Below are 14,852 nucleotides of genomic sequence, written 5' to 3'. Positions count from 1 at the left end.
AAGTTCCTCTTCAACTCTGTCCTAAACTGACCCCCCTTTATTTTGAGGCTGTGCCCTCTAGTTCCAGCTTCTTTTCTAAGTGGAAAGAAGCTCTCCACCTCTACCCTATCCAGCCCCTTCATTATCTTATAGGTCTCTATAAGATCCCCCCTCAGCCTTCTAAATTCCAATGAGTACAAACCCAATCTGCTCAGTCTCTCCTCATAATCAACACCCCTCATCTCTGGTATCAACCTGGTGAACCTTCTCTGCACTCCCTCCAAGGCCAATATATCCTTCCGCAAATAAGGGGACCAATACTGCACACAGTATTCCAGCTGCGGCCTCACCAATGCCCTGTACAGATGCAGCAAGACATCTCTGCTTTTATATTCTATCCCCCTTGTGATATAGGCCAACATTCCATTTGCCTTCTTGATCACCTGTTGCACCTGCAGACTGGGTTTTTGCGTCTCATGCACAAGGACCCCCAGGTCCCTTTGCACAATAGCATGTTGTAATTTTTTTCCATTTAGATAATAATCCAATTTGCTATTATTTCCTCCAAAGTGAATAACCTCGCATTTGTCAATGTTATACTCCATCTGCCAGATCCTCGCCCACTCACTCAGCCTGTCCAAATCTCTCTGCAGACCTTCTACGCCCTCCACATGATTCACTTTTCCACTTATCTTTGTGTCGTCTGCAAACTTTGTTACCCTACACTCAATCCCCTCCTCCAGATCGTCTATATAAATGGTAAATAGTTGAGGCCCCAGTACCGATCCCTGCGGCACGCCACTAGTTACCATCTGCCAACTGGAAAAGCACCCATTTATTCCGACTCTCTGCTTCCTGTCGGATAGCCAATCCCCAATCCACGCTAACACCCTACCCCCAACTCCGTGTGAGCCAATCTTCTTCAGCAACCTTTTGTGAGGCACCTTATCAAACGCCTTTTGGAAATCCAAAAACACCGCATCCACCGGTTCTCCTCCGTCAACCGCACTAGTCACATCTTCATAAAAATCCAACAAGTTCGTCAAGCACGACTTTCCCCTCATGAATCCATGCTGCATCTGCTTAATCGAACCATTATTATCCAGATGGCCTGCTATTTCTGCTTTAATGATGGATTCCAGCATTTTCCCAACTACAGACGTTAAGCTAACCGGCCCGTAGTTACCCGCCTTTTGTCTATTTCCTTTTTTAAACAGCGGCGTAACATTAGCCGTTTTCCAATCCGCCGGCACTACCCCAGAATCCAACAAATTTTGATAAATAACCACTAACGCATCCGCTATTACCTCTGACATTTCTTTCAATACCCTGGGATGCATTCCATCCGGGCCCGGGGACTTGTCCACCTTCAGTCCCGTTAGTCTACCAAGCACTGCCTCCCTGGTAACATTAATTGTATTGAGTACCTCTCCTCCTACCAACCCTCTATCGTTAATATTCGGTAACCTATTTGTGTCTTCCACAGTGAAGACCAACACAAAAAACTTATTTAAAGTAAGGTTGATAAGAAAAAGAGAGACATGCTGCAAGCGGTTATAGAATGAGTGAGGTGCTGTAGAGTGGGAAGGTGGGAAGGTCGGGGTGGAGGGGGGATTATATAGCTGTAAACAGGCATAAGGGTAAGAGGGGAAAGAGGTTCAGAAGGAAGAGTTGGTGGTGTCCACTAAGTCCTGGGAGCCACACTAAGGTTGATTGGAAGTGATGGTGAGGATTAAAGGAGGAAGTGGGTGGGGTTAGGGTATGAAGGTGCAGGTTAGGAAATTATGGGTGAGGGGTGCTGAGGGTTGTTGGAGGGAATACAGAAGGAAAAGTGGATTCTGGGGTTCAACAGAATGAAGGGGGTCAGATCTACTGTTACAGGGGATGGGTTCCTCGCCAAGGTCGGGGACGTAGTCATTCACCTGTCCAGGATGGAGGGTGATGGGGACGGGTTGAAAGTCAAATGTAACACCTGCAGTGTGTAACGGACAGGAGGGGGTTGTGAGGAAAATGTGAGTCTTGGTGTTTCTTTTCTGCAATATCATTATCATATACTAGGAAACACTCTTATATGGATGTGACTGGTTTCATCGAATTGCAGACAGTGGGCTGCAAAGGTCAGGACACCAATAAAGGAGGTGCGAAGGCAAGTGGTTTGAAACTGAAATGAACAGAGCTAAGATAGAATGCCAAGAAAACAGCATGAGTGGAAATTTGCAGTGTGGAAAATAAGGGAAGTGACTTTAACTATAGTATTTCAGAAGAAACTGTACAATCAGGAGATCATAAATAGATGAGACAAAATAACAAGTTTATTTTATATAAATGGTAGCCACAAAACACCAAAGAAAAGGGTTGATTAATTCTGTGAAGAAAATCTCCTAAAGGATTTCAGAAACAATAGAATGGAAAACCAAAGGAGGCAAATATATTAAAAGTGAGGCTGATGATTATGCTGGGGGCTGTGAAATCTCAGACCAGACTGTGTATGTTGAAGCCAAACTTGTGAACACTCTAATTTTCTGAGAGGAGAGTGTGTGAGTTTTCCCCTAAGAGCAGCAGAGCATTGTGTGGTAATGTTACCGAAAGCTATAAATTAAAAATCTATGAGGACTGTTGCCACCTAAAGAGGGTTTGGCTCTGAGTTTATTTAAGCCAAAATCTTTCAGGAAACGTACTGTTACCTGTGCAAAGGTGTTCTTGTGTTTTAAGTGCATTCTCTTTTTTACTTTAATAAATGATTCACTTTAATGTATAAAATCATCACAATTAGCCTGAGTGTTACTTGACTTCAGATAGCTCCTCATAATACACAAATTGTAAATTGTTGTGGCAGCTGATTCAAGTTTCCCGTTGGGGATCAGGCAGTTTTTCACTTATTACCTGCCATGTCAAAACAGACTAGACTTTAAAAAGCCCTAATTTATCCTCTAACCACCCATCCGTAAACAGAAAGGTGTCTTTGGTTTTTGATTTCCATCATTATAAGCAATTGCATATTTCCCAAACCCTCTGTGATCCAATCCTCTATTAAGAACACCACAGGAAACTCAGGATAGGGTGAACTAGAAGGGTTAGTTTATTTTACGCACACTCAAAACGCAGGAGTGGGTGTCACTGTGTAGCCCCTGGAAACACAAACAAGAAAATAGAGATAAGGGAAAGAAAGAGGAAGAGGACAAAGACCACAGAGAAGATAATAATGATTGATCCATTTGAGTCCAGAGTCCAGAATCACAGTCCAATGGTATATCCTAACAGAGTCAGCAGGTTGAAGACAAATGCTGGATAATTCACTTTTCCAGTAGAGATGACTTCCCTGGTGTGAAAGGCACAAAGAGGTGATTCAATCTTGTGGGCAATGATACAGAAATTCAGAAGTTCCATTAGAAATGATGTGGGTGGAAGCCAGCTGGAATACTGGACGTGGTCCTTTCCACTGCTGTCTGCTAGATGGAAAATGGTGGCCTGCCTGGGGGGGCGGTGGGGCGGGGGGTGGAGGGGGATAGGTAATGTGACATGACTCCTATGTTTCCACCTTGGATGCATATTCCTGGTTGTCCTCAAAGACGGAATAGTTCTGTTGACCAGGGGCCTGGCCTTAGAACTGTAAGGGTTCTTTGTACAATTTTTTTGGATTCTATCTCTGCCATCACAGGGGGCATGGGCGCATCTTTAGAGTTAACGAGTTGTTGCTATACTGAAGGCTAGGAAATCCTATCTTCCTATTCCTATATTGATATTTTGTAAATGAGGTGGCACGGTGGCACAGTGGTTAGCTTGTTGCCTCACAACACCAGGGACCCGGGTTCGATTCCTGGCTTGGGTAACTGTCTGTGCGGAGTCTGCGTGGGTTTCCCCTGGGTGCTCTGGTTTCCTCCCACAGTCCAAAAGATGTGCTGGTTAGGTGCATTGGCCATGCTAAGTTTTCCCTCAAAGTACCTGAACAGGCACCAAAGTGTGGCAACTAGGGGATTTTCACAGTAACTTCATTGCAGTATTAATGTAGGCCTACTTGTGACTACTAAATAGATAAACTTTATAAACATAATCTCATCGCCAATCATGGCTTCAGTCAGTTTGAAGCCTTTGTTCAGTTTAAAAAATAATAATCTTATAGATTAGCCAGGATGATATTTGTATATTATAAAAAATTATGAGGTCCTAGCCCCTGGAAGGATCAATGGTAATGGTGGGGAAGAAGGTATGTGTAACTGAGGAGGGGGTAAAGGTATTTGACTGCATGTCAAAGACAATAGCAACCCATGGCTACATGCAACTCTGCAGAGTTGGAGGTCCCGAGATGCAGCATGGAGGTAGACAGTGGTATATGTCATCACAACTGGGCTATTGAAGAGGACCCCCACTGTATAATACTGACAATGTTAGGATGTTGGAAAAGATGGGGAGGCGATGGCCTAGTGATATTATCGCTAGAGTGTTAATCCAGAAACTCAACTAATGCTCTGGGGACTTGGGTTCGAATCCCGCCATGGCAGGTGGTGGAATTTGAATTCAATAAAAAATATCTGGAATTAAGAATCTACTGATGGCCATGAAATCATTGTTGGGAAAATCTATCTGGTTCACTAATGTCCTTCAGGAAAGAAAATCCACCATCCTTACCTGGTCTGGCCTACTTGTGACTCCAGAGCCACAGCAACGTGATTGACTCTCAACTGCCCTCGGGCAGCAAAGGATGGGCAATATATGCTGGCCAGCCAGCGGCACTCATGTCCCACCAATGAATAAAAAAATGATGAGAGTGTGAAGGGCAATGGCACAGTGTGTACAGAAGGCTTCTTGTACATGGCTCTCAAAGGCCCTGTCAAATATCTTTGCCTCCTTGTGCATGCACGATTCTGGGCCACATCGACCCACGCTGAGATGTTGCCTAAGATTGGGTAGTGGGGATGACAGGAGTCAGGAGACAATGATAGACTCATGCATATGAAGATCAACTACATCACATTGGGCCTCATTCACAAAAGTGACATGAGATTAAGAATCATTGTGCACCCATGGGCTTCAGTTCCAAAGAGCCTGTCTTGTCCAACCTTCCTAACTCAGGCCAAGTGAGAACTCATGAAACAAAGCGTGTCCCCAGCTCCAGCGAAGTGTAAAAGGCGTGAAGGAGGACACTACGGCACTAGCTCCTGTAAAGCAGGTGAGTTTGATGGGTTCGGTCTTTAAAATAGTTACTCTGAAGTTAGAAGTGTTTTTTCTTCCTTCTAATTCTTTCAGAGTAACTATGAGTGTAAAACTGGCAGAACCATCTGACGTTAGCGATTTAAATCACATTGTTGGAAGATTTCCAGCGCAGTGTAATTGTCCAGGAGGAGACAGGCTTCTGGACAATCGTCGGATAAACACTGACCTGAGAACTTCCGAGAGAGATTCCCCAGTGCAACTTTAAAGTAACCCCCAAAATCCGTCACTGGGATCCAGGAAGCTACGTACTTTAATGCTTTGTCATATTGAAGTATGGGCGGCACGGCGACACGGTGGTTCGCACTGCTGTCTCACAGCACCAGGGTTCAATTCCGGCCTCTGGTCACTGTGTGGAGTTTGCACTTTCTCCCGTATCTGTGTGGGTTTCCTCCGGGTGCTCCAGTTTCCTCCTACAGTCCAAAGATGTGCGGGTTAAGTTGATTGGCTGTGCTAAATTGGCCCTTCGTGTTGGGGGATTAGGAGGGTGGTTATGGAGATAGGACCTGGGTGGGATTGCAGGCTCGATGGGTCAAATGATCTCCTTCTGCACTGTTGATGCTGTGATTCTATGAACTCTGTGAAAAAAAACAAGCCCTCCATTTCTTCTCCAACCTCTCCACATCCCCTCCCTCGCACCCCAGACCACCCCCCCCCCCCCCCGCCCCCCCTCACCCCACCCCCATAGCCCATTCCCTCTATAAGTAGCTGAGCCCTGTTCCCAGCAGGTCGAACATGCTTCTTCCCAACTGCCTCAAGTTACTCATCTGAAACAATCAATTGATAATAAACAAAGCAGGAATAGTGTGTCTTATTTCTAAAAGGGAAATCTGGGCATTGTTTCTCTTACACAATGTTACACTGTGACACCTAGCCCAATGTCATGTCAATCAATTTGCTTCCTTTTTTGCGGATGTTATACGTTGAAAAATCTTGCTCTGAAGAAGTTGGATTTTTGACACCTGCATGAAATCTCAGTGCGCAAGATGTACTTAGGAGATGTGTCAAGTACAATACTATATATCAGTTGTTACCGGAATAGGTTATGTCTGAGCTAAGCTGGGAACACTGAAACTGTTATTTTTCAATTGCAGTATAATTTTACTCTCCAATCCCTTGGCTTTGGAGACAGTGAGTGCAATCTGACTCCAAGACAAAACAAATAGGAATTCCTTCCACAACAACAACAACGCAAACAGAAAATGCTGGAAAATCCCAGCAGGTCAGACAGCATCTGTGGGGAGAGAATAGAGCCAATGTTTCGAGTCCAGATGACCCTTTGTCAGAGCCCGTAAACCAGTAACACTACTATGGAAATTATAGGACTCTAAAAACCTCGAGTAGTTTGTTACATGCTTAGGATTGTGTGTAAATAGCATAGGTACACGCAAAGAAAATAAAGAAGGGGAGTAGAAAAGATTATTGTCTTTGGTTATAAAGTTGGATGGAGGATCACAAAATAGTGACAAAGATAGTAATTCAGCCCATCTTAATTCACCTATCCCGAGAATCTTAACGTTCGTCCCACTGTTGCGCCCCAATCATTCTTACATGATTCTAATATTAACATCTCTCCGAATGGGGTGGCATGGTGGCACTGGGCGGTACAGTGATTAGCATATTTCACACTAATAAATAAACTTTAAACTTTGTAAACTGATTCTGTAAATCTATTCCACATGCCGATCATTCATTGTGTGAAAATGAGTTGCTAATGTCAGCCCTTTATTTGGCTTCTAGTTTGAAAATATATCTCCTTGTCCTTTTCTTGCAATTTTAATTAAATGCTTTGTTGATCTTCACAATAATTTTATACATATTTATAAGATTATCTTTCAAATCCTTTTGTTGTATTATGCCTCAGTAAGGTACCTGGTGACACGTTTACATAGAACGGATAACAGAGAAATCAGTCCACCTGGTTCATGCCAATGCTTAAATTCTTAGAAGTTTATTTATTAGTGTCACAAGTAGGCTTACATTAACACTGCAATGAAGTTTCTGCAAAAATCCCCTTGTTGCCACACTCCGGTGCCTGTTCAAGTACACTGAGAGAGAATTTAGCATGGCTAATGCACCTAACCAGCACGTCTTTTGGACTGTGGGAGGAAACCCACGCAGACACAGGGAGAACGTGCAGACTCCACACAAATGGTGACCTAAGGCTGGAACTGAACCCAGGTCCCTGGCAATATGAAGCAGCAGTGTTAACCACTGTGCCACCGTACTGCCGTATGCTCCACATAAGCCTCCACACAAATTTATGCTCCACACAAGCCTCTTCCAAGCCTGTATTCATCCAAACCTATGTACAAAAACATCTGGTCCTTTCTCTCTCATGTGTTTATCTAGCTTACCTATCAATGCATCTGAATGAGCTACTTACCTCAACTACTCCATGTGGTTGAGAGTTCCACAGTCTAAACACTTGCTGGGTAAATTAATTTTCCCTATTAGATTTATTAGTGACTACCTTACAATTATAATCCCGGGTATGGCCTCCCTAAAAATCGACCCCCCACCCCCACCCCCACCCCCCCTACTGCCTTCTCCCATCTCGATCCTATCAAACTGTTCCATAACTTAAGGGTTTCCAGCAGGTCACCCTTTAGCTTTCTCTTCTGAAGAGAAAAGAACCACAGGCTGTTCAACCTGCCCTGATGTTTACAGCTACTCATATCTGACACCATCCTTGTAGCTCTCCTCTGCACTTTCAGCCAAACGCTACCCTTTTTGTGATATGGAGACAAGACAAGTGTGGTGTAGCCAAGGTTCGATACAAGTTCTGCATTAAAAGGATGCATCAGTTGCACGGCGTTGATATACTTGTAGTCTGCCAGTTTAGGTTCTTCATATTTAGATTTAATTAATGCAAGTCATGTGCTGACACCTTTAAATAGCTGAAGATGGATAACAATAGACCACATTCAATCATATGACAAATAATGAATACGTTTCCTTTCAGACAATCTGAGCGGGCCATTTAGTCCATGTGACTTTTGAGTCATTTGATTGGTCTGTAGTAATAACTTTGGCTATCTGCTGTTACCATTCCAGCAATTTTCTTGATCCATGGGAGTCAGTTGCTGATACCTCCATTTCTTACAGTGTAATGGTCTGTGATAATCATGCAGCACATCCCTTCAATTAGTTACTTACTGTGTCTTAACAAAAGGTTTGCAGCATTAATATTTCTTTCAGGCTCCTGCAGTTGAAAATAGTGCCATTCTGGATCATTTTTCTTCCAACTTCTGATATATTTAATTTAAACATCCTCATATAATTTCAATTACTGCTGGCTTTCATTCATTTTGCACACTTTATAGTCCAGCACTCGAGGCACCTTTAGGCTAAGGTCCAACTCATTAATCTTTTATTCATCTATTAGACTGTCTATTTAAAGAAGTGACAATTCTGTTTTTTAAGGGCATTTTTCTTGCTCCCTGAATCTGCAGCCATTGTTAGAGGCTTTAACCATTCTATCAGCCTGAGTGGCACAGCTGGTACAGAGGTTAGCACTGCTGCCTCACAGCGGCAGGGACCCAGGTTCAATTTCAGTCTTGGGTCACTGTGTGAAGTCATCAACCATTATGTAAAATGCACTATCTCCTTCCTCATCTGTTTTCGATCTTATTTTAACTTCCCACTATCTCTGGATTTAACTAAGTGTCAGGTTTTTCTCTCATCATGTGCGTGGTGTGGGCCAGGGTCAGGTGACTGAATATGTTACCTTATAGTAATGCCCTTGCTATTACCTCGGTAGTGTAGTTCCTTTTCCCCTATGGGTGCAGTGGTTAGCACTGCTGTCTCACAGCACCAGGGACCCAGATTCAATTCCCGGTTGGGTCACTGTCTGTGCGGAGTCTGCACGTTCTCTCCGTGTCTGCGTGGGTTTCCTCCGGGTGCTCTGATTTTCTCCGAATAACATGCTGGTTACGTGCATTGGCTAAATTCTCCCTCAGTGTACCCAAACAGGCGTCGGAGTGTGGCGACAAGGGGATTTTCACAGTAACATCACTGCAGTGTTAATGTAAGCTGACTTGTGACACTAATAAATAAAGAATAAATAGCCTCAATGATTCAGTCATGAGTGAGATTTTAACATCTGACATTTTTTTAACCCCATCCTTTATTTTTCCTTTGAAGAGGCTGTCAACACAAAGCGTTTGCCTATCAAATGGGATGTTAACCAATCAGCCTTCCAACGTTCATTTCAGCTGCATTACCATTCACTTAGTCATTATTTAGGAATCGCAACTGATGAATCACCCATTGTGTTATTCTAACAAATCCATCATCTGCACTGCTTGTAAACATCGGGCACACAAAAATAGCATCTCTCATCTCAAAACCACAATACTGATGGACAGGCATTCAACACCAGAGACAATACAGAGGGGACAACAGATTTACAATATCACCCATTAAAATATCAAATGATTTCCCCATTTACAGTTACATTTAGATATGAGTAGGAGGACTGTTGAAATACCATCAACCATCCATTATGTAAAATGCACTGTCCGCTTCCTCATCTGTTTCCTATTTTATTTTAACTTCCCACTATTTCTGGATTTGATTCAATGTCAGATTTTTGTCCACACTAGACACATGATAAGGTGACCGAATAAGTTACCCCATAGTAGTGCCCTTACTATTCCCTCAGTTGTATAGATGACTTAGTGGTATTATCACTAGACAATTAATCCAGAAACTCAGCTAATGTTTTGGGGACCTGGGTTCGAATCCCACCATGGCAGGTGGTGGAATTTAAATTCAATTAAATTGAATTCAGTTGTTCATTAATGACCTTTAGAAAAGGAAATCTGCCTTTCTTACCTGGTCTGGCCTACGTATGACTCCAGAGTCATTGACTCTCAACTGCCCTTCAAGGGCAACTAGGGATGGGCAATAAATGCTGGCCAACCAGTAACACCCATGTCCCACAAATGAATAAAAACAATATTATAGTGTGGTCCAAGGTAAGGTGGCTGAATAAGTTACCTTATACTAGTGTCCTTGCTATTACCTCAGTGATATAGTTCCTTTTAACCTGTGGGTGACACAGTGGCACTGTGGTTAGAACTTCTGCCTCACAGCACTGGCGACCCGGGTTTGATACCCGGGTTTGATTCCCAGCTTTGATCACTGTCTGTGCGGAGTCTGCATATTCTCCCTGTGTCTGAGTGGGTTTCTTCCAGGTGCTCTGGTTCCCTCCCATAGTCTGCAAGATGTGCTGGTTAGGTGCTAAATTCTCCCTCAGTGTACCCGAATAGGTGCCGGAGTGTGGCGACTGGGGGATTTTCACAGTAACTTCATTGCAGTGTTAATATAAGCCTACTTGTGACACTATTAAATAAACGTAACTTAAGTAGCTTGCTACCTGTTCCTACATTAAAGGCAGATGCAAGTTGTTTTTGCTGACGAGACAAACAATGTAGTAGACGAGAAAATGCTCTACAGCTGCATCTTAGTCATTAAAAATGCATGTTGGAAATGCTCGGCAGGTCAGGCAGCACCTGCGGAGACAACATTTCAGGTCAGTGACTTTCCATCAGAACTGGAAGAATTAGAGAATGTAATGGGTTTTAAACAAGTTCAGATAGGGAAAGGGGGGAAACGGGAGGAAAGAACAAAATGGAAGGTCCGCGTGAGGGTAGAAAGCAGGAGTGATTATATGACAAAACAACAAGGACAATTTATATTTATACGGCACCTTTAACATAATAAAACTTCCAAAGGTGCTTCACAGGATCATTATATAACATGAGTCTGACTTAAGAAAGTCCACCAATGCCTCTACTTTCACCGGAGGCTAAGGAAATTCGGCATGTCTGCTACAACTCTAACCAATTTTTACAGATGCACCATAGAAAGCATCTTTTCCAGATGTGTCACAGCTTGGTATGGCTCCTGCTCTGACCAAGACCACCAGTAACTACAAAGATTTGTGAACGTAGCCAAATCCATCATGCAAACCATCCATTGACTCAGTCTACACTTCCTGCTGCCTCGGGAAGGCAGCCAGCGTAATTAAGAACCCCAGCATCCTGGACATATTCCCTTCCATCTTCTTCAGTCGGGAAAAAGATACATAAGTCTGAGGTCACGCACCAATCAACTCAAGAACAGCTTCTTCACTGCTGCAATCAGACTTTTGAATGGACCTAGCTTGTATTAAGTTGATCTTTCTCTGCACCCTAGCTATGACTGTAACATTACATTCTATCCTTTCCTTCTCCCTTATGTAGTCTATGAACGGTATGCTTCGTCTATATAGCGTGCAAGAAACAATACTTTTCACTGTCTCCCAATACATGTGGCATTAATAAATTAAATGAAATCAAATATACAGAAATATTAGGATAGGTGATCAAAGACTTTGTTAAAGAGGTGGGATTTAATGCCTACTATAAAGGAGGAAAGCGAGGTGGAGAGGCGGAGGAGCATGGGAAGGATATTCCAGAACTTGGGGCTCAGGCAACTGAAGACAATGCCCACCAACAGCTGAACAATTAAAATCGGGAATGCTCACAAAGCCAGAATTAGAGTAGGACAGATATCTCAGAAGGTTGTGGAGATAGAGGAGACTATTGAGGTGGGTGGGGGAAGGGGTGGGGTGAAGCCATGGAAGAATTTGCAAACAAGGATGAGGATTTTAAATAAAAACTTTTCTTGACTGGGAACCAATGTAGGTCAGGGTGATAGTGGAATAGCACTTGCTGTGATTCAAGATAAAGGCAGTAGATTTTAATGGGGAGGCGATGGCCGACTGGTATTATCACTAGACTATTCATCCAGAAGCTCACCAAATGTTCTGGGGACATGGATTCGAATTCCACCACGGCAACTGGTGGAATTTGAATTCAACGAACAAAATCTGGAATTAAGCATCTACTGATGACCATGAAACCATTGCTGATTGTCGGAAAGACCCATCTGCTTCACTAATGTCCTTTAGGGAAGGGAACCTGCCGTCCTTACCTGGTTTGGCCTTCATGTGCCTCCAGAGCCACCGCGATGTACTTGACTCACAACTGCCCTCCAAGGGCAACTAGGGACGGGCAATAAATGCTGGCCAACCAGCGATGCCCATGTCACATGAATGAATAAGAAAACATATTTTTGCATGAGTTTGTAGAGGGTAGAATGTAGGAGACCTGCAAGGGGTGTGTTGGAGTAACTAAATCTAGAGGCAATGAAGGCAAGAATAAAGGTTTCCCCAGTAGAGAGGCTGAGACAAGGGTGAAGTCAGGAAGTGTTACGGAGGTGGAAACAGGCAGTCTTAGCCATGGCATGAAGATAAATCTGGAAGTTGGTCTCTGAGTTGTGAACAGATTGGTTTAATTCGAAACTTTTCCCAGTCTTTGACTGAAGGAAATTTCTGCTCATCCAGCAATGGATGTTAAATAAGCTTTCGGAGAGTTTAACAGAGGTGGAGAGAAAGGGGGTGATAAAGCGGAGTTAGGTGTCATCGTTGTAGATTTGAAAACTAATGTTATGTTATCAGATAATGTCACTGAGAGATCAATGAGAAATACGAGGGGACAAAGTGCAGATCCCTGGGGGACACCTGAGTTAACAGTGCAGAAGTAGGATGAGAAGCCATTGCAAGTGATTCGCTGTCTATGGTTAGGTAGATAAGAATGAAACAGGTGAAAGAGTGGATGGAGAGGCATTGGACGAAGAGGATGTGATCAACTGTGTCAAAGGTTGAAGCCAGGTCAAGAAGGATCAGGAAGGAAACATTACCTTTGTCACAGGACGTCATTTGTGACTTTGATAAGAGCTGCTCCGATACAGCGGCAAGGCAGAAACTTGATGACAGGGATTCAAAAATGGAGTTCCAGAAAAGTTGGGAATGGATGCAAACCTATTTTGGCCTGCAGCTTTTGTCACTTAACATCATTTGCCTTCCACCCTATTACAGATTGGGGAAGGCAATGACCTAGTGTTATTATCGTTAAACTATTAATCCAGAAACTCAGCTCATGTTCTAGAGACCCGGGTTCGAATCCCACCACGACAGATGGGGAATTTTGAATTGAATAAAAAATTCTGGAATTAAGAATCTACTGATGACCGTGAAACCATTGTCAATTGTCAGAAAAATGCATCATGTTCACTAATGTACTTTAGAGAAGGAAATCTGCTGTCCTTATCTGGTCTGGCCTACCTGTGATGCCAGAGCCACAGCAATGTGGTTGAATCTTAACTGCCCTCCAAGGGCAACTGGGGATGGGTCAATAAATGATGGCCAGCCAGCAATGCCCATGTGCCATGAATGAATAATAAAGAAAGATTAAGAAAAACAAGTACCTGGAGACCTCTGGCAATCATGATGTGGAGATGCTGGCGTTGGATGGGATAAACACAGTTAGAAATCTCACAACACCAGGTTAAAGTCCAAGGTTGATTTGATAGTACAAGCCACTAGCTTTCGGAGTGCTGCCCCTTCATCAGATGAGTGGGAGTTCTGTTCACAAACAGGGCATATAAGGACACAAACTCAATTTACAAAATAATGGTTGGAATGCGAGTCTTTACAGGTAATCAAGTCTTAAAGGTACAGACAATGTGAGTGGAGAGAGGGTTAAACACAGGTTAAAGAGATGTGTATTGTCTCCAGCCAGAACAGTTAGTGAGATTTTGCAAGCCCAGGCAAGTCGTGGGGTTACAGATAGTGTGACATGAACCCAAGATCCCGGTTGAGGCTGTCCTCATGTATGCGGAACTTGGCTATCAGTCTCTGCTCAACGACTCTGTGTTGTCGTGTGTCATGAAGGCCGCCTTGGAGAACGCTTACCCGAAGATCAAAGGCCGAATGCCCATGACTCCTGAGGTGTTCCCCAACAGGAAGAGAACACTCTTGCCTGGTGATTGACGAGCGGTGTTCATTCATCCATTGTCGCAGCGTCTTCATGGTCTCCCCAATGTACCATGCCTCGGGACATCATTTCCTGCAGCGTATCAGGTAGACAACGTTGGCCGAGTTGCAAGTGTATGTACCGTGTACCTGATGGATGGTGTTCCATTGTCGATGATCCGGCACGTCTTGCAGAGTGCCGGATCATCGACACGGATGCCATCATCTCACGTGAGAGCACCATCCACCAGGTACACGGTACTTACTCTTGCAACTCGGCCAACGTTGTCTACCTGATACGCTGCAGGAAAGGATGTCCCGAGGCATGGTACATTGGGGAGACCATGCAGACGCTATGACAATGGATGAATGAACATCACTCGACAATCACCAGGCAAGAGTGTTCTCTTCCGGTTGGGGAACACTTCAGCGGTCACGGGCATTCGGCCTCTGATCTTCGGGTAAGCGTTCTCCAAGGCAGCCTTCACGACACACAACAGCACAGAGTCACTGAGCAGAGACTGATAGCCAAGTTCCGCACACATGAGGACGGCCTCAACCGGGATCTTGGGTTCATGTCACACTATCTGTAACCCCCACAACTTGCCTGGGCTTGCAAAATCTCACTAACTGTCCTGGCTGGCGACAATACACATCTCTTTAACCTGTGCTTAACCCTCTCTCCACTCACATTGTCTGTACCTTTAAGACTTGATTACCTGTAAAGACTCGCATTCCAACAATTATTTTGTAAATTGAGTTTGTGTCTTTATATGCCCTGTTTGTGAACAGGACTCCA

The 14,852-nt window shown here is 43.8% G+C and overlaps 1 protein-coding gene across 1 annotated transcript in view; it reads right to left on the bottom strand.

Moving 5' to 3' along the window:
- LOC144503067 (uncharacterized) overlaps positions 1 to 14,852 on the bottom strand; it is a 182,346-nt gene that overhangs the window by 132,691 nt on the left and 34,803 nt on the right. The window lies entirely within an intron of this gene.

The sequence above is a fragment of the Mustelus asterias genome, chromosome 13 (genome assembly GCF_964213995.1).
Source record: "Mustelus asterias chromosome 13, sMusAst1.hap1.1, whole genome shotgun sequence".
Taxonomy (NCBI): domain Eukaryota; kingdom Metazoa; phylum Chordata; class Chondrichthyes; order Carcharhiniformes; family Triakidae; genus Mustelus; species Mustelus asterias.
This window is presented reverse-complemented; position numbering and strand designations above follow the sequence as displayed.